Source organism: Nicotiana attenuata, chromosome 8 (assembly GCF_001879085.1).
Source record: "Nicotiana attenuata strain UT chromosome 8, NIATTr2, whole genome shotgun sequence".
NCBI lineage: Eukaryota > Viridiplantae > Streptophyta > Magnoliopsida > Solanales > Solanaceae > Nicotiana > Nicotiana attenuata.
The window spans coordinates 17,293,038-17,311,352 of record NC_031996.1 but is presented as its reverse complement, the minus strand read 5'-3'; the positions used below and the strand labels follow the sequence as shown (position 1 = coordinate 17,311,352).

The following is an 18,315-nucleotide window of genomic DNA, read 5'->3' as shown; positions in this document are numbered from 1 at the left end:
GCATTTGGCTTAAAAACGTACTTTTTATAAGCTAATCCAAACACCCTCTTATTCGTGTTCTCAAATTCTCATTGACGCGTATATACTCCCAAACAATGATAAAATCACAAGATAATTAGTGGGCGTTTGGACATAAGAATTGTAAAATTTCAAAACAAAGTGAAATCTTTTTGGAAATGGACATGACGTTCTCTATATTTTCTATTGTTCTGTCGACACATTCTTTCCCTCATTTTCCAGTAAAATATGGTACCATGATTGATTTTTATGCGGTCATCATATCATGTGAATGATAATTAGTAAGGGCTCAGAATTAATTTGCATTCTATTCGTTTTTATTTCTTACTTTTGTAGGTTTTATGATTTTACTCTAATCGGGCTAGCATGTCCCACTTCCGCAACTAATATCTCTCTATTGCTTCTTTCTCTTGGCTGCCAAGGTAAATTTTCATTTTTGTTTTAGAGATTTTTATGGGTATTCTATGTTTGTTTGGTGTTTCCTGTATCTTTGTATTTTATATTCTCAGATTTCCTGTATCTTTCCCTCATTTTCCAGTAAAATATGGTACCATGATTGATTTTTATGCGGTCATCATATCATGTGAACGATAATTAGTAAGGGCTCAGAATTAATTTGCATTCTATTCGTTTTTATTTCTTACTTTTGTAGGTTTTATGATTTTACTCTAATCAGGCTAGCATATCCCACTTCCGCAACTAATATCTCTCTGTGCTTCTTTCTCTTGGCTGCCAAGGTAAATTTTCATTTTTGTTTTAGAGATTTTTATGGGTTTTCTATGTTTGTTTGGTGTTTCCTGTATCTTTGTATTTTATATTCTCAGATTTCCTATTTATAGCAAATAAATCTGAATCTTTTGGTAATTTTGTTGCCCACTTTCTGAGAAAGAAAAAGAAGGCAACGGTTTATAAACTACTCGCTCCAATTAGCACTTTATTCCATGTAACTCTCTCTTTTTGACAAATAATTTTTTTCTGAAAGAAGGTGTTGCCTTCCCTTTGTGGTTGTACATAAAGTTATTTCCATGATCAGGTATGCTTCAGTTTTTCGGGCTTGATTGGGGTGTTCTCTTTACCTATCTGTTTGGGATTATATTCACTAACTATGTTATTCATTTAATATATTTAACTTTAATTTGATTTTTCGCTCATGTAGATGTTGAAAAAACTCATCGACTAAGATAAAAACTAGATTCCCTTCGATATGAACAACCTAGCCAATATGATCCATAAGAGTAAGCACGCAGTGTAAGTTATGTATTTGAGTGAGAAAGATTGATAGTTGAACTTCATTGCAGAAGTTACCTCTCTTAGGGGAGGCTAGCTAATTATGTAAATTTTAATTAAGATGACAGTGTAATATATCTGAAAGATTCTACCTCTAGCATATAATTTAGGGTTTCGTTTTAGTAATAAAGGTTTATACTAAAAAGAAAAAAGTACCACAAATAGAAATATTCTTTGAATGAGTCACCGTAGATTTGGTACTAGAGGTTTCCTTCTATTATCACTTATTTTAAGCATGATGGAGAAACTTAATTTATTGTGTTATAAAATGGGCAAAGAAGAAATTTACTGCAGAAATGATCTGCAAGAAGGCAGTAACATTTCTATCCCTTTTACCTAACCTGTTGAAATGTTTAGATTTGCATCTTTTTCCGCTTTTTCCTTTTAAAAACAGTGTTTCCTCTTTCTCTTCTTCTTTGGAAATTACAAAATATGTAACTAACTACTAATTGAAAGCTCTATCTACATTACGTAAATCTGAGATATTTGTCACATTAATTTTTTTTTATTATATCCCAATTATCTCACATTATATTGATATTTTTGCTATTTTTTTTAATATTGAGAAATTTACAATATCATACTTTTTATTATTTTTTGTATATACTTAATTATTTAGTAAACTTGAAAAATATATTTCATGACCGCGCGAAGCGCGGGTAAATTTACTAGTGATATGTATAAAAAAAAAGTTATTACAGTGTAGCTGCATATGCCCCTACAAGAATGAGAGTAGAGATTAAGAATTTCAAATTTGAAGAGGACAAGAAAGAAATCTAAGACTCTTTCATCTGGAAGTTATAACTAAAGGTTCATGCCTTATAAGTGGATTGAAGTTTGTAACGACCCGACCGGTCGTTTTGAAAATTAGCATCCCGTTCGGCAGCTTAAGGTCTCGAGCAGCTTCGTATTATGTGTTATGACTTGCATATGTGGTCGAGTTCGGTTTTCGGATGATTCGGGGTAATTTAGAAGAAGGATTTCTTGTTTTAGAAGTTTAAGCAGTAAGAGTTGATCGGAGTTTGACTTTTGTATAGATGACTCCGAAATGGCATTTTGATGATTCCAACAGTTTCGTATGGTGATTGCGTGCGTTCGGATTTTGATTTGGAGGTCCTTAGGATAATTTGAAGCATTTTTGGCGAAAATTGAAAAGTTGAAGTTTCGGAAGGTTAAGAGGTTTGACCGGGAGTTGACTTTATTGATATCGGGCTCGGATTTTGATTTCGAGAGTTGGATTAGCTCCGTTTGTCATTTGAGACTTGCATGTAAAATTTGACGTCATTCCGGATTGATTTGATATGTTTCGGCACGAGTTTTGGAAGTTGAAAGATTTAAACATTCATAAGTTCGATTCGAGGTGCGATTCGTAGTTTCGACATTGTTTGATGTGATATGAGACCTCGAGCAGGTCTGCGTCATGTTATGAAACTTGTTGGTATGTTTCAGCGGGGTCCTAAGGGCCTCGGGTGTGTTTCGGATGGGCTACAGGCTATTTCCTCCTATTTTGGAATGTTGTTGCTCGTGTCTAATGTCCTTCTGTGCGATCGCGTTGGTGCAGCCGCGATCGCGAAGGCTGTTCTGGTGACTGGTCCTTTTTCCTCTTCGCGTTCGCGTGCATATGGGTATTGCTATTCCGCGTGTATTGCATAATTCCATCTTTATTTTTATTATTTAAATAGTGGTTTGTGTTGGGAAAAATGAGGATTTTGAGAAAAACTTTCAAAAATGTAAAATGAGGATATGAAGGGCGATTCGATATTGGAATTTGATAATTTTGGTATGGTTGGACTCGTATCGGAATGGATATTCAGATTTTATAAATTTTATCGAGTTTCGAGGTGCGGACCCAGGGGTTGACTTTTTTACTTTTAATTAAAGATCGAAGCTTTATTATCCGGAATTATTTCCTATGATTTTTTTGTGATTTGAAGTTATTTTGGCTAGATTTGAGTCATCCAGAGGTTGTTTCACTCGAGAAGGTCATTTTAGAGTATCGGTCTAGCTTCTTTGAGGTAAGTATCTTGCCTAACTTTGTGTGGGGGAACTACCCCTTAGGATTTGAGTCATTTTTGCTAATTGTGTCATGTGAATGCCGTGTATGCGAGGTGACAAACGTACTCGGGCTTAATTGTGGAAATATGATCGTTTAGGGATCTTAGGTTCTTATGTTCATTAGATATGAAGTTGTTTTGTCATGTTAAATCCTCCATTTACTAAATTCACCCTTACGTGTCTTATTTGAAATTAATTGATTCTTGTTCTACCCTTATTGTCAATTAAACTCTATGTGCCTTAATTGAAGTTATTGCCTCTTTTATTGTCATGCTATCTTTTATGCAACTGCTTAACTTTAATTGAAGTTATTATTATCTCTTCCGCAATTGCTTAACCTTAATTGAAGTTATTAGTATCTCTTCCGTAATTGTTTAACCTTAATTGAAATTACTATTATCTCTCCCGTAATTGCCTAGCTTTAATTGAAGTTTGTTATTGCTTTCATTGTTGACGTATTCTTATTTGGGATCGTTAATTCATGCTATCTCTCTTATCGTCGAATTGTACTTCTGTAGAATCATTGTTACACGTTATCTCTCCCTTGTTGAGCTATTCTTGTTGACACCATTATTCCCCGTTGTGTCTTTCCTTGTGAGCTCGTTCTTCCGCTTCTTTATGTTCTGAAGTTCTTGTGTTGATTTACTTGCCATATTCTCGTGTTATTGTTGTACTCAGTGTTGTTGAGCCGAGGGCTATGCGTGGTTTGTGGTATTAAATATGTTTTGAGGAAATGTTGTGGCATATGGGCACATATTGTGAAAGTCATTTTATTGTGTTATTATATTTTGAATCACGTGGTATTGTTGTGAGGATTGTCGGGGCGTTCGCACGTGAGTTATCCGTGCTGTTGTTACTATTGATATTTGCACATGTGGCGTGATAAGGCGGGCTATATATATGTGGGTTTGCGCATGTGGTGAGACAAGATAGAAATATTATTGTGCGCGTGCGGCGAGACAAGGCGGTCATTTACTTTATTATTGCGCACGTGGCGAGGCAAGGTGGGCTATGTCGGGGAATGATTGTGATGACTTGTGGTGGCCTGGGACCATTGTTATTGTTGATATTTGTGTTATTGTGTAGTGGTGTGCCTACCTTGTGTGAGTTATACCGTGTACATTTTGAGGTAATCATTTCTTATGTACCATTCATTGTATCTACTCCTACTTGTTGACTTTAATTGTGGTAGAACACTAGCACAAGCATACACGTAAATAAATCACCCATATCGGTTTAAGAAGATGAATCCTGATGTTATTGACCATTTACATGTACTCCCGCGTACTTGCCTTCTGTGTAAGAGTTATCCTGTTGGCACGTGAGTTGTCCGTGCAGTCATGAGTCATTGTTGTTGTTGGCACGTGAGTGGCCCGTGCGAATACTAGATATTATCACTCTCTTGGCACGTGAGTCGTCCGTGCGGTTATGAATTGTAATGTGGGCACAAGATGCCAAGTGATTAGGGTTCATGAATTGGGACCCGTGAATTGTGACTGTGAGGTTTGGTACTGTTTGACCAAAAAGTGTTAAGCCTTTTTGTTAAACTAATTAAATAAGATGATAATGGGTAAATCCTAGTTAAATATAATAAATCCTAGATATGATATTAATAGACATCAATAACATAAAATTTCATTCAAGGCTATTTAATACCAATGGGGTGTTTAATGGTATTGTTATGAATGTATGAGGGAATAATGACAAGCAACAAATATAATAAATGGCAATAAATGTAAATAGAGAGAATAATTCACCCAAATATTCAATGAGGTGGATGTTTCTCTATCTGAAAATGATGTAAGACAATCAAATGTGGGAATATAGAAAGCTTTCTCAGATCTGATGTGAAAAAGCTTGGGACCAACAACAAATCGAATCTTTTGTAAAGACAATGTTTGTAGTTTACTTGAGAGTCAACTTTTCAAGAGAGAGTTTATCATAAAGAATATTACATGCCTTTCTCTTCTCTCTCTGTTCCTACTTATATAGGACATATCCCTTACCTAAGTGAAAGTATAAGTGCAGAGAATATTCCTTTAAAATATCTTATTACCAAACTAGCTGTTTGGGCCGATCTGAGTGCTCGACCTCGACCCTAGTTGCTCAGCTCTCTAGTTTGCTACTTCTTAAGCATGACCTCGGCCTAATAGATCTTAGTTATCCTCTCTTAGACAAGATTCCTTTGATCAGATTAACCCATATAGTTAGTCCCTCCACCTGTCGGGGTTGTCTTTGGACGAGCTCAATGGGAAGACTTCGCCAGTGGCAATTTGAGAAATCTGAGCATGTTAGCCGAGGAGTGACCCTTTTATGGCGAGGTGATGACGTGGTGCTTCAAGAGCCACATCTGACCGTTATGTCAGTTTGAAATGACGTCATTTCATCATGCGTCATTATGGCGCATGTTCCCAATACGTTACGTCGTTCCCGCGCCTCTTCCGTTTTGAAATCAATGTGGCGGCGTTTGGCTTTCTCGATCAGGGTGCCAGTATTCTTATAAATGGAGATGGGAATTCCTTATTTGAGTTGCTGCATTTCTTAAGCATTTGAAACCCCAAGCTTCTCCTTTTTTAAATTTCTTGCATCTTTATCTCTCCCCTCTTTTAGCGTTTTCCGCTATTGTTATCCCTTTTACCTTTGCACTTTCTTCTCATATACGTAATCAGAAAAATGGCTAGTGCATCTTCTAATCTTAAGGGGCCACTGATCCCGTTGCGTTGGCTGTGGACATACCTTCTCACGTAGAAGGAGTAGCCATTATAGAAGATGAGAATTTCCCCACCGTGGATGAGATAATTCCACGTTCGGGGAGGATCAGGTCGGACTTCAAGAACCGACCTGATGATGATCCTGAACCCGTCGTTTCTGAGATGGATGCGGCGGCGCTTGTTGCATTTAGGTCTATATGGAGAATCCCAAACCATGTCGAACTTATCCCTGCTGGTAGCGATGTAGTGCAGATACATTGCCTAGGGTACTGCGCGTTTTATGCATACCCGTTTGTCATCGGCTATACACTTCCTCTTCCTTCCTTGGCGGAGGACTTCTGCCGTTATTATGGAGTGTGCCCCGCTCAGCTTTCCCCGTACATATACAAGCTTTTCCTTATGCTTATCAAGTATGCCGAGCTGGCCAACCGTGGAATTTCTGTCCGTATCTGCTTCACCTCTTCGCCCCAAGTTTTCACAGGGGTACGATGATACACCTTCGCCACCGTAGGACCAAGGTACTGGTGGTGAAGATGGATGATAAAACACATTGCCGCTTTTGGTCCAATTTCTTCTACGTGAGGACGGAGCACGTGGTGTCGAACCCCAACGGGTTCCCCGAAGAGTGGAACTTTGCTCGTAAGTGTTTCTACCAAATGGTTGTTTGTTGTTTCTTTTTGGTGATCTGATCGTTCACTCTCTTCTTTTCTCTTTTTTTGTATAGTCGAGAAGTATCCTCCTTTGCTAGTCACCCACATTCGTGACTGGGCAAGCCATATTTTGCCTAATATGGTAGGGATTCGTGAGTGGTCGCAGTTTAATGAGAGGTTTGGGCGCAGACATTCGGTCGGTGAGTCATTTAGCTTCGATCTTAGTAATTTTGACCTTTGTACCGTCCTTTCTTTCCTTCTATTCTTTTACTTAAAGTCTTTCTTTGCTGGTAGGTCGGAGGGCTTCGAGGAGGGCGAGGACACCTACTCCTATTTTTCGCCAGTCAAGTACTTCGACCGAGCCTATACTTGTTGTGGCTGCAAGCGAGCCTGCTCAGACTATTGTTGCCTCTCGGACCCCAGCCTCATGTGGGCCTAACCGCCAAGCTGTTGCCCCACTAGTGGAGATTCTGCCTTCTTCGGTCTTTCATTTGGTGGATGAGTCATCGCAAGGCGAAGATGAAGAGGCTCCGCTGAAAAGGCGAAGGATAGAGGTTGGCGGCAGAGTGATCGAGGATGAGAAGCCTTCGGGGGGTGAACCGGAGTTGACCATGGCCAAACCGGGGGCAGTACGGCTTTGGACGCAGAGATTGTGCCTCCTTTGGATGTGGAGATTGCCTCCATGGAAGGAGGGGAGCGACCAGAGGCTACGATCATTCCGAGGAATGACCCGTCAATGTCAGAGCGGGCCGACGTTCCCTCTTCAGCTGAGGAGAGGGCGAAAGGAGTGGTCGTGGATGATTACGAATCCGGCTCCGATGTCGATCTCGAGGAAGTGAGAATATTCGACGAAGGGTTTACCAAGGTGCAGGTGAGAACGGATGGATCCTCTCGCTCGTTCGTAATCCCTTTGGACTACGATTTGTTGGAGGATACGGTGAGCGTGGTCCCTTCCTTTGCCCCTCTTTGCTCCGCCGCCTAGAACATGACTCTTCAGGCGCTCAAGGATTCTGACTTGTCACTGGGCATATCTGGGAAGGCTGTGAAGGTGAGTTGCCTTCCTCATTATTTTTGCATTTTGCGTCGTTTTCCTCTTTCTATCTTTACTAATTTTTGGCTTTTCCTTTTTCCTCTCTTTTTTTTAGACTTTCATTTTGGAGATCGAGAGCGCCCGCCGGGAGGAAAAGCGGAAGGTTGTTTTCCAAAAAAATGGTTTCGAAGTACCTCTGGTATCGTGACAAGTACTGTGAGATGTGTGCACGGTTCAGAGCAGGTGGCAAGCTCCAATCCCGTAGAGATGAGTTGGACCAGAAGGACGATGAGCTTGTGCGAACTATTGGCAGATGCAGTGAGCTCAAGGGGTTGCTCAGGGACAAGGACAACGAGCTCGAGAAAAGCAAGGGGGTCGTGGCCAAGTGCATCGACCGTCAAGCGCAGGTGGCGACCCTGCGAGCCGAGCTTGAGCAAAGCTCAATTAGAGTTGTCGGCCTGAGTGGTGAATTGACTGAGAAAGTGGCAGAGTTGGAGGGGATCGAGGAGGCTCGGGTAGCGGCTTTGGCAAAGGTGGCGGCATTAGAGGACTCTATCTGCGTCCTCAGGTCTGAACGTGCAACTGACGTGGAAACGGCCGCGCTAAGGGAGGCGCGGCTTGATGAGCTAATTGGTCTTGAGAGAGATGTCTCGAGACTAAGTGATCAAGTTGCCGCTCTTGAGGCCGAGTAGGCACGGTTGTCAGCTCAGCCTTCCTCCTCTTATGCTTCTTCTTTCCCCGGCGTTCCTCGTCATTTATACGGGATGTGGATCCATGCTGATGTAAAAGAAGAATCTATGTTAATTTTTATTAATTTTTGCCAAGATAATATTTTAGAGCTCAATTCCAAACATATGGACTTTTTTTCAAGAAGCTCAAGATTAATTTCAAGAAGCCAAGATTCTTTCCTTCTTGAAATATGATTTATTTTATTCCTTTTAGAATGAGGATTTTCCTTTTAGTAGGATTCTAGTTTCTTTTCCTTGTAGTATAGGGATTTTACTTTGCTTGTCTTTAGTTATTTTATTTCCTTATTAGAATAGGAATTGTAGCCATCAAAGAAGAGACTCTAGGCCTATATAAAGGGTTCTCTTGCCTTGTAGAATAAAAATTCACGTTTTTTAGGCTTGCCCTAGTTTTAACAATGGAGTGTTTTTCTCTATTTTGTTTTCTTTATCCTTGTTTTTTGTTCCAAACAAGGTGATGATAGTCTTTATCTTATTTTCAATTGCGTGTGGTGTTTTTTTATCACGTTAATTGGTCCCAAGTGGTGACTTTAGGAACTTGTTTAGTTCTTGATCTTTCAAGAACAGGTTTCTTGATCTAAATTTGTTCTTTTGATATCATAGAATCATAACTATCATTAAACTGGTGCAACATCATTATTTACTTGTTTTGAACAAGTAAATAGTCTTTCTTATAGTTCAGATCGTCATCTTTCACCTAGTTTTTGAATCATTATCCGAGTCCTAAAACTTGAGCGTTATTTTTTGAAATTGGCCCACAAAACCACGTTTTCGTTTCAAGAACTTGATCCTGGTCGGTTGGTTCTTTGATAACTTGAAGAATCACATCAATTTGGTATCAGATCTATAACCCACATGTCCAAAGGTTGAGAAATCATCATTTCTAAGATTCAACCAAGAGGAAGATTCTTGGTTCAAGAAGATGAAGAAACGAGACAACATGAATCTCTTTTCCACACTAGATGTATCTCCCATGGAAAAGTTTGTTCGTTGATTATTGATCGCGGGAGTCACATAAATATTGTTTATGAGGAGATGGTTATTAAACTTGGTTTGTCAACCAATCCATATCCTTACAGCATCAAAGTTTAGGATGATGATGTTTTAGAGGTAACTCGTCAATGCCTAGTATCTTTTTCTATTGGTAAGATCTATAAAGACCAGATTTGGTATGACGTAGTGAAGATGGATGCTTATTACTTGGAAGACCATGGGTGTTTGATAGGTGTGCTAAATATGATGAATACCTTAATACCTATTCTTTTACAAAGGATAAATGTAAGATTATTTTAGTACCATTGAATCCAGAAGAAATTGCTAAACATCTGAAGCTCAATGATGATTCTTTTCTGATCAAATTACAAATAATTGGTCCAATCAATAGAAAAAAGCCTTTGAACGTTAGTCTAATCAAGGAGGAGGAGCATGAAGTGGATCTGCAAGTTGAATATTTACCTCCGAAGTTTGATGATGATCCATTGAGGCATCCCATACGTGAGATTAACTTTTCACCTAATAGAGATGATCAACATAATATTGATTTGATTGTTGACTCTATACTTCCAAATGAGGCAACAAATTGCATTAATCCAGAAGTTCAAGAATTTATGCAAATACGTGAGGAAGAGTTGCTTAAAAAGGAGTACATAAGGGTTTGAGTTCATAATTTGTTCCAGTTTTTTTCTTGCCCCCAAAGGATGAATATTTTCAAGAATATGATGGAACAAGAGATCCCAAACTAACTTCCATCAATTGATATGATCTAGTTAAATATGAGAGTGTTGTTGCTGATGAATTCTCAGAAGATATACTTTGATTTTCAAGATAGATCTAAAGGTACTTGAATTTGATTCTTCTAAGGGTTTTTGTGATACTAAATCGACTTTTTTGGCCATATCCCATAAGCACCACATTGACATGGAGAAGTTCAAGATTCTTGAAGATAAAAAGAAAACAACTTATGATTATGGATTAGTGTTTGAAAATCTATTTAGGAGGATTTATTACAGAAATATTGGTACAAAGTTACTATTGAGAAAGTGAGATTTAGTTCGGCCACATGCTAAGCTTTGTTACAGTAAGATGAAGTTCTTTGACAATTTAGAAAATGCAACTTAGAGCCTGGTGAATATGAGTTCAACCAAATCATGAAAATTGCCAATATTGTGCCATTTGTGGAGCCTTTAGACTCGAGGACAAGTCTTTCTCAACCAGGGGAGAATGATGTAAAAGAAGAATCTATGTTAAATTTTTATTAATTTTGGCCAAGATAAAGTTTTAGAGCTCAAGTCCAAACATATGGACTTATTTTCAAAAAGCGCAAGAAGTCCAAGAAGCTCAAGATTGAATTCAAGAAGCCAAGATTCTTTCCTTCTTGAAGTAGGATTTATTTTATTCCTTTTAGAATGAAGGTTTTCCATTTAGTAGGATTCTAGTTTCTTTTCCTTGTCGAATAGGGATTTTACTTTCCTTGTCTTTAGTTATTTATTTCCTTATTAGAATAGGAATTGTAGCCATCAAAGAAGAGACTCTAGGCCTATATAAAGGGTTCTCTTGCCTTGTAGAATAAAAATTCACATTTCTTAGGCTTGCCCCAATTTTACAATAGAGTATTTTTCTCTATTTTGTCTTCTTTATCCTTGTTTTTTGTTCCAAACAAGGTGGTGATAGTCTTTATCTTGTTTTCAATTGCGTGTGGTGTTTCTTTATCACGTTAATTGATTCCAAGTGGTGACTCTGTGTTTTTGAGGCCTTGAAAACCTTGTTTAGAGTCACCTTGATTTGCATGCGCAGTCCGAGCGCGTAGCCGAAAAGTTTAAATATGAAAATCTGTGAAAATGGTAAAATTTGGCTATAAATTGAGTTAGTTTGACTTTGGTCAACGTTTTGGGTAAACAGACCCGGACTCGTGATTTGACGGTCCCAGAGGGTCCGTAGGAAAATATGGGACTTGGGCGTATGCCCGGAATCGAATTCCGAGGTCCCGAGCCCGAGAAATGAATTTTTAAAGGAAATTATTTAAGGAAATTTAAAATGAAATTTGATTAGAACGTGTTGGTATAGGGCCCGTATTTTGGTTCTGGTGCCCGGTACAGGTCTTATATATGATTTAAGATGTTTCTGTAAAATTGGGTGAAAAATAGACGTCGTTTGACGTGATTCGGACTTAAATTGCTAAATTTGATACTTGATGAAGTTTGAGAAAAATGCTTTGATTTTGAGGGTTAATTTGTTGATAATGATGTTATTTTGGCGATTTGATCGCACAAATAAGTCTGTATGATGTTTTTGAGGTTGTGTGTATATTTGGTTTGGAGCCCCGAGGGCTCGGGTGAGTTTTGGATAGGCCACGGGGTAAAATTTTGGACTTAAGGAATTGCAGGCCTGCAGACCTCACATTTCCCAAACATTTTTCGCAATTACCAGGCCTACTCGCATTTCCCAAACATTCTTCGCAATTCCCAGGTTCGCATTTCCCAAACATTTTTCGCAATTACCAGGCTTGTTCGCATTTCCCAAACTTTCTTCGCAATTCCCAGGTTCGCATGTCCCAAACATTTTTCGCAATTCCCAGGCTTGTTCGCATTTCCCAAACTTTTTTCGCAATTTCCGTGTTCGCAATTCCCAAATTTTTTTTGCAATTCCCACATCTGAGACCTGCAATTTTACACTTAAACAATTTTGAACCCCATTTTCATATTTTCTCAAACCCAAACACACTTAGGCGATTTTCCAAGAACAAGTCTTCTTCCAAATCAATTGTTAGTTAGTTTTTACTCATTTCTTTCAATCATTAACATCTTTTAACATGATTTCAACCTAAAATCAAAGATTTTCATGGGAAAAATTGGGTGTTTTGGGTAGAACCTAGGTTTTTCAAAAATTGGGGATTTGGACCTCAATTTGAGGTCCGATTTCAAAACAAATGATATATTTGAGTTCGTGGGGGAATGGGTAATCGGGTTTTGGTTCGAACCTCGGGTTTTGACCACGTGGGCCCGGGGGCGATTTTTGACTTTTTGGGTAAAACTTTGAAAAACTCATTTTTATGCATTAGGGTTGATTCATTTAGCACTTATTGATGTAATTAAGTAATTTGTGATTAGATACGAGCGAATTGGCGGTGGAATCAAGGGGTAAAGCTATAACTAAGACTTGAGTTGTGTTCAAGGCATCGAAGTAAGTGCTTGGTCTAACCTTAGCTTGAGGGATTAGGAGTTGAGTCCTATTTGCTATGTGATAATTGTTGAGTACGACGTATAGGCATGGTGACGAGTATCTATACGTTGGTGTCAAGTATGACCGTGAGTCTTATATTGTGATTTTCATGATTTCGTTGTGTTCTTCATGCTTTGGTAATGATTTCTAGTTGTTGTGAAAAGTTTGTGGAAAGAATTGAGACCTTTGAACATTTTGGAGCATTGGCTCGAATTATATTATGAATTGTGAAAGTATATGAGATGATTGAACCCTTTGGAGCATTGGCTCAAGTGGTAAAGTGAGTTATGGAGTACAAGTGAAAGATAGAGAAAGAGTTATTGAAATGTTCTCTTGTCGGAATTTAATTATTTACTTGTTGCTCCCTTGCCGGGATTTAATTGTTAAATCGTTGTTCCCTTGCCGGGATTCCTATATGTTCTTGTTTATTTTCCTTGCCCTTGTTTGTGATTGTTGTTTGGGTGAGGAAGAGTGTTAAAGCACGAAGGATGATGTCGTGCATTGTTTGCTATTGTGAGGAAAGAGTGTAAAGCACGAAGGGTGATGCCGTGCCGCACGATGTACCATTCCGTGCCAATTCTATTGATTTTATGTGAGGAAAGAGAGTAAAAGCACGAAGGGTGATGCCGTGCACATTTTATTATTCTAATTGCTTTGGTGAGGAAAGAGAGTAAAAGCACGAAGGGTGATGCCGTGCACGTTTTCATTATATTATTGCTTGGTGAGGACGAGAGTAAAAGCACGAAGGGTGATGCCGTGCACTTGTCTTTGATTTTCCCGATTCTTGCTGATAATTGAGTTATGTTGTCCTTTACTTTTATTTACTGATTTTCTTGTTGTTATCGGTTCAAGTGCATTAATTGTCTTATTCCACTATTACTGTGATTCTTTATGTTGGCATTTTCCCTTATTGTGTTACTTGTTATTATTGGCTCGAGGTATCCTTGCGCAACATTATGCCTTGAATTTATGCTATAATTGCTACATGTTTATGTGACTTAATTGCTACTTGACATTTAGCATACTAAATATTAAATTGCCTATTTGCTCCTTAAAGTCCATAATTAATTGCTACTTGTCATTACTTGATTTCCTCAGTGAGTCATAATTATTGTGTACTTGTTGTCTTATGAATTCGTATTAATTGTTGCGTTTGTTGGAGTAAATTTCATTTGGAAGAACTGTTGATTTAATGAAATAGGAGCGGGTGGTACGCCTACCACGAGATTTAATGAAATGGGAGCGGGTGGTACGCCTACCACGAGATTTAATGAAATGGGAGCGGGTGGTACGCCTACCACGAGATTTAACAAAATGGGAGCGGGTGGTATGCCTACCACGAGATTTAATGAAATGGGAGCGGGTGGTACGCCTACCATGAGATTTAATGAAATGGTATCGGGTTGCACGCCTGCAACGAGTTGTGAACCGAGAGTGAAACCTGCCTTTGTTTTCCTTATCCTTGTTAGAAGTTGTGGTTTCCTGATAATTCTCTTGAGATTCTGTTTCAACTGTTATCTCCCCCCAACATGTTTCCCCCTCCCATCCTTACTTGTTTATTTCTGCTTTACTTTCTGCTGTATATTATATAACTGCACAGGTTTATTTGGTGGTCCGGTCCTAGCCTCGTTACTACTTCGCCGAGGTTAGGCTAGGTACTTACCAGCATATGGGGTCGGTAGTGCTGATACTACACTCTGCGCTCTTTTGCACAGATCCAGGTCCCGGACAGCAGCAGTAGCTCGGGAGCCAGCCTTCAGTCCACCGGGACTCCGAGGTAGCCTTGCACGCGTCCGCACGCCCGACGTCTCCTCTATCTTATATTTCATTTTGTTATCTCATGTTATCGAAACAAACAGTGTTATATTTCTTTCAAACGATTGTATTTAGTACTCTTAGTAGTCCGTGGATGATGTGACACCAGTTCTTGGGTAGAGGCACATGTTGAATTCCGCATTATTGTTTAGCTTATTTAATTTAAGTCTTCCGCTTTATTTTCATATTCCGCTGTCATTTAAATATTTAACGCTTGTTGTTATGATAGATAAAAGGATTTAAAATGAAATAGGTAGGAGTTTATGATTTGTGGCTTGCCTAGCTTCTACGAGTAGGCGCCATCACGACCTCCGAGGGTGGGAAAATTCGGGTCGTGACATGACTTTAGGAACTTGTTTAGTTCTTGATCTTTCAAGAACACGTTTCTTGATCTAAATTCGTTCTTTTGATATCAGAGAATCATAACTATCATTAAACTGGTGCAGCATCGTTATTTACTTGTTTTGAACGAGTAAATAGTCTTTCTTATAGTTCAGATCGTCATCTTTCACTCCGTTTTTGAATCATTAGATTCTGAGTCCTAAAACTTGAACGTTATTTTTTGAAATTGGCCCACAAAACCACGTTTTCATTTCAAGATCTTGATCCTGGTCGATTGGTTCTTTGTTAACTCGAAGAATCACATCACATGCTGAGGCTCAGCTGGACATATATAGGAACTTGATGACAGCGAGGAAGGTTCCTGAGGCCGATTTCGAAGATGTCCGTGTTAAAGCACGTGACGCCAAGCTTGCTTGTGGTTATGACCCCGCTACACCGGGGACGGGTGATGATGAAGAGGACTTGGACGGGCTTGCATCTGATGCGTATGACGATGAGTATCCTGATGGCGGGGGTGATAGTGGAGATGGTGCTACTGGACCGGGCGGTGAAGGTGGCGATGGCGCAGACGGAGATGATGTAGTGTGATACTTTTGTAATTAGTTTTTGCTCTTTTCGTTCTTCTTTTTTTGTGGGAGTGTCTTTCTGGACCTTTGTAAGATATATTTTTTTTTGGAATGGAATGATTATGACTTTGCTGTATGTTCTTGGCCCCTTTTACTTTTCTTTGAATCTTTTTCTTCGTAAGAGTTGTGTTGATACCTGCTATTTCGGACATGGTCGAGTATATCTTTGGTTGCACTTGGGTGAAGTCCTATGTCGTGCTTAATTCGAACGATGTTGTAAATCGAACTTAAGTCGGCATGAGTTCAATTCGAGTGTGACCGAATACGAATTCGAACGAGATCAAATGTTTGATTTATTCGAACGCGACCGAACATTAGTATTCGAATGTGGTCGAATGTTTAATTAATTCAAACGAGGTCGAATGTCAGTTAATTTGAGCGCGATCGAATGTTTAGTTAAGTCAAGCGAGGTCGAATCTGAGTCGATTCGAGCGAGGTCAAGTGTTGACTCAGTTGATTCAAACGATGTTAAATGCGAGTTAATTCGAACGAGGTCGAATGTTAGTTAATTCGAATGAAGTCGAATGTGGATCGATTCGAGCGAGGTCGAATGCTGACTCTCAGTTAATTCGAACGAGGTCGAATGTTAATTAATTCGAATGAAGTCGAATGTTAGTTAATTCGAACGAGGTTGAATGTGAGTCGATTCGAGCGAGGTCGAGTATTGACTAAGTTGATTCGAACGAGGTCGAATACTAATTAATTCGAACGAAGTCGAATGTTAGTTAATTCGAACAAGGTCGAACGTGAGTCAATTCGAGCGAGGTCGAGTGTTGACTCAGTTGATTCGAACGAGTTCGAATGCGAGTTAATTCGAACGAGGTCGAATGTTAATTAACTCGAACAAAGTCGAATATTAGTTAATTCGTACGATGTCGAATGTGAGTCGATTCGAGCGAGGTCGAGTGTTGACTCAGTTGATTCGAACGAGGTCGAATGTTCATTAATTCGAACGAAGTCGAATATTAGTTAATTCGAACGAGGTCGAATGTGAGTCGATTTGAGCAAGGTCGAGTGTGACTCAGTTGATTCGAACGAGGTCGAATGCGAGTTAATTCGAACGAGGTCAAATGTTAATTAATTCGAACAAAGTCGAATGTTAGTTAATTTGAGCGAGGTCGAATGTGAGTCGATTCGAGTGAGGTCGAATGTTGACTTTGAGATTGGTGTAATGTATAAACTTGGTAAGGAAATGAGAAGCTCGTGTGTTTGTGTATTTCACTTTGTTTATACATTCATTGGAGAACATTACATGTTTTGCTCTGTTCATGCATACATTGAGAAGTCCCAGTCTATCTAGTCTCTTCATTGGTCGACCTGGGGAAGTAGTTGAGAGGTCGAGCGATGAACTTATACTTAACTTCGAGACACCCTCTTCGTCGCCTCGTTAAAAACCTCCCCGAGAAAACCCAATTGGGACAAAACTCGGGTGAGGGAAAAAGAGTACGACTCGGGAGACGTCTATCCTTAGAAGTTGAAGTATTTGAGGTGGGAAACATTCCAATTGTTTGGTAGTAGTTTTCCCTCCATTATTTCTAGCTGGAACGACCCTTTGCTTACTGTCGCCGTGATTTTATATGGGCCATCCCAATTGGTTCCCAGTTTGCCTTCCCATGGATCCTTGCTTGCTTGTGTTTTGGCTTTGAGTAAAATAGTCCCCGACTTTGAGTGGCCTTACCTTGGTTTTTTTGTTGTAGTACCGATTTTCCTATTGTTTTTGGGCTACCATTCTTATGTAGGCCATGTCTCTTCGCTCTTCGGCCTCGTCGAGGTCTTGCCTTCTGCTTTCATCGTTGCTTGGCCCGCTCTCATTTGAATACCTTAGACTTGGTTCACCGACTTCGACCGATATTACTACATCAGTCCTATAGACTAGTGAATATGGTGTTTCTCCTGTGCTTGTTTTTGGCGTTGTGCGGTATGCCCATAGCACTTCCGGCAGCAATTCCAGCCACATTCCCTTGGCGTTCTCGAGCTTCTTTTTCATGATGTTCAATATTGATTTGTTAGAGGACTCCGCCTGATCGTTGCCCGCAGGATGGTATGGCGTGGAGAGTATTCTTTTGATGTGCCATTTTTCAAAGAACTCGGAGATCTTTTTCCAAGTGAACTGGGGCCCGTTGTCATAACTAATTTCTTTAGGGATGCCGAAGCGACATATGATGTTTGTCCATATGAATGTGATCTCTTCTCGCTTACGTATTTGGGCAAATGCACCTGCTTCTATCCACTTGGAAAAATAGTCAGTTAAAACTAAAAGAAACCGTACATTACCTCATCCCGCTGGGAGGGGTCCGACGATGTCCATTTCCCATTTGATGAAAGGCCAGGGCAAGGTGACTGAGTGGAGGTGCTCGCCCGCTTGGTGAATCATGGGGCATATTTTTGGCATTGCTCGCACTTTCTGACGAAGTCGGCGGCCTCCTTTTTCATCGTGGGCCAATAGTAGCCTGCTCGTATGAGGCATCTAATGAGAGCTCGATTGCCGGTATGAGCTGCCAAATGTTCTTTTGTACAAGTCGTTATTGATGACGTTGTACCTGGACGCCTGCATTCGAAGCTTCTTGGCTTCTTTTTTATCGGGTGGGAGCACCTCATCCTGCAAATATGAGATAATACGATTGCGCCAGTCCCAAGTCAAGTTTATAGTTCGTACCTCGATTTGATCTATCGATGAATGGAGGAGAGTGACAACATCCCCCTCTCCGGTTATGCTTTTGGTGGCCATTGCTAGTTTAGCGAGGCCGTCCGCTTCGATGTTCTGCACTCGGGGTATTTGATCGAGCTGGCATTCGTCGAACTCGGGTAATAGTTTGC

The 18,315-nt window shown here is 39.7% G+C and overlaps 1 long non-coding RNA gene across 1 annotated transcript; it reads left to right on the top strand.

Moving 5' to 3' along the window:
- Positions 353-14,467, top strand: LOC109231801. Its single transcript, XR_002068841.1, has 3 exons — positions 353-440; positions 671-755; positions 14,431-14,467. It is a non-coding gene; the product is annotated as an uncharacterized LOC109231801 (long non-coding RNA).